We start from the raw sequence: 2927 nt of genomic DNA on the forward strand, positions 1-2927 counted from the left end.
TTGTTTTATTAAATGTTTAAATATTATATGTTTTATAATAAATTGTGTAAAATATAAGTTGTTGTGTAATTATAAGTTTTTACTATTTTTACAGTTTCGATAAAACAAGAATGACCTTGGCGTTACAAAAAAGCTTAAGATGATTTTTGGACCTGTAGAAAGTTGATGTTAATATCTACAATATTGGTGGCAAGCATGAGATAAAAATCCTCTCACAATTGGGATCAAATTAAGCAACAAATAAAGTTATAAAAAAAGTGACAGTTTTACCATGCTCTAGTATTTTAACCATATCTCTCAAATTACTTGGTCAAATGGTTATAAAAAATATCACAATTCAAACAACTCAATTATCTACATGTTTTGTTTTATGTGGATTAAAATTCGGATGGAAATATTTTCAAAATGATGTGAATTATGACATAATTTCTTGGAACACCAGTAAAGACTTATGTGTAAAAAAATAATATTTTATTTGTGATGGTCTCCCCAAATTTGGCTATAAATAGAGGTGCATTGTAATGAATTAAGATATCTCTCATTTTAAAAACAAACTCTTGAGTTCATAATATTTATCGCTTTGTTTTTCTTTTATTTCTTCATTTAAGTATAATTAGCATGTTAATTTCATATTCAAAATTTTATATTTTGAATAATGAGTAGCTAACTTCCTAAAGTTGAGATGAAAATTAGGTGAAACTTTTGATATGATAATAAGGTTATTAAAAGGTAATATTCTATGTTTTATACTATTTAATCATTATTTATTGTTTATGTTATATTTATTTCTTTAAGCATTATTATACCCTATTTATAAGTGGAAGTTTTGATTTATTATTGCTATATGTTACACTAAATTCTTGGAACCATTTAAATGTTAGTTTGGTATTACCAACCATCTAAAATGGATGCCTTGATCTATTATATATGAATATATCATAATATTATTTTCTTGGTACCATTTAAATGTTAGTTTGGTATTACCAACTATTTAAAGTGGGAACCTTGATTTAGTGTTTACAAACATATATATAACACAATAAATACTTGATAACATTTATAAGTTTTGGTATATATTCTGTACTTATAAGATAATAATATATAACATAATATAAATATGATTATTTAATATATTGGAACCATTTTATTAAGTGGATTTCAATAATGTTAACTTTGTTAAAATACCAAGAGTGGATCCTCTAATCTCAACTACATAAATTAAAATTTGAACAATTAAAAATTTACAATTAAAGATTCAAATAATTAAAAGAAAAAGAAAAAAGAAAAACAAAACAAAAGGACATTGTAGTGAACTTGTAATTACCTTAGTTTTCCTGTGGATACGATATTCGGACTCTTTATATTATACTACTTAGGGACAATCTGCTCTTGGGAGTGCAACAATCAAAGTCGCATCAAATTTTTGGCGTCGTTGCTAGGGAAGTATAATTTAATTTCAAGTCTATTTAATTGTTTATAGTTTATTTTTCTTTCTTTGAATTTTTATTTTTTCCTGTGTTTTTCTTTTTTTTATTTTGCATTTGCATGAGCATTTGGTCACGTACACTTAGTGGTCGACTCATTCGAAATAACCCTTTATTTTTACGAAACATGGCAGATGAACCTATCCAGGAAAATCAAGATGAAATTCAATCTCAACATGATCATGATAGACGAAGAACACTTAGAGTTCACATGAATCCTATACGCACTAGTGCACCTTTATATCTAGTTTTTCTCCCTGATGCATTTCATTTCAATTTTAAGCCTGGTATTATCCAACTTTTACCCAACTTTCATGGCTTAGATTATGAAAATCCATACATGCATTTACGAGAGTTTGAAGAAGTGTGCAACACATATAATGATCTAAATTGTAGCATGAACACCATTCGACTTAAGTTTTTTCCTATTTCTTTAAAAGATAAAGCTAAAACTTGGCTATAAAATCTTATATTGGGATCCATCGAACTTGGGATGAATTGCAACAACAATTTTTGAAAAAGTTTTTTCCATGTCATAGAACAAATTTTTTCAAAAAGAAAATCATCACTTTCACTCAAAAACAAGGAGAAACTTTTTATCAGTGTTGGGATAGATATAAAGAATTGCTTAATCTTTGTCCACATCATGGTTTAGAAATTTGGAGAGTTGTTTCTCAATTTTATGAAGGCTTAACACCTAAAGATAGGCAAATGGTTGAATTTTTGTGTAATGAAACATTTGAAGATAAAGATCCAAACGAGGCAATTGAGTATCTTGATTCATTAGCTGAAAATGCTCAAAATTGGGACACTATAGGTACAATCTAACCATCAAAAAAGATTCAATCTCCCACATCTGGTGGAGGTATGTACACCTTCAAGGATGAACATGATCTCCAAGCCAGATTTACCTCTTTGGCAAGAAAAGTTGAGGCACTTGAATTAAAAAAGAATAGTCAATTAAATATAATTATGAACAAACTTTTGAGTTCATAATATTTATCTGTTTGTTTTTCTTTTTTTTTCTTCATTTAAACATAATTAGCATGTTAATTTCATATTCAAAATTTTATATTTTGAATAATGAGTAGCTAACTTCTCAAAGTTGAGATGAAAAGGTGAAACTCTTGGTATGATAATAAGGTTATTAAAAGGTAACAATCTATGTTTTATATTATTTAAACATTATTTATTATTTATGTTATATTTATTTCTTTAAGCATTATTATACCCTACTTATAAGTGAAAGTTTTGATTTATTGTTGCTATATGTTACACTAAATTCTTGGAACCATTTAAATGTTAATTTTGTATTACCAACCATCTAAAGTGGATGCCTTGATTTATTATATATGAATATATCATAATATTAATTTCTTGGTATCATTTAAATGTTAGTTTGGTATTACCAACCATTTAAAGTGGGAACCTTGATTTAGTGTT

This window comes from Primulina huaijiensis, chromosome 16 (genome assembly GCF_012295235.1).
Source record: "Primulina huaijiensis isolate GDHJ02 chromosome 16, ASM1229523v2, whole genome shotgun sequence".
NCBI lineage: Eukaryota > Viridiplantae > Streptophyta > Magnoliopsida > Lamiales > Gesneriaceae > Primulina > Primulina huaijiensis.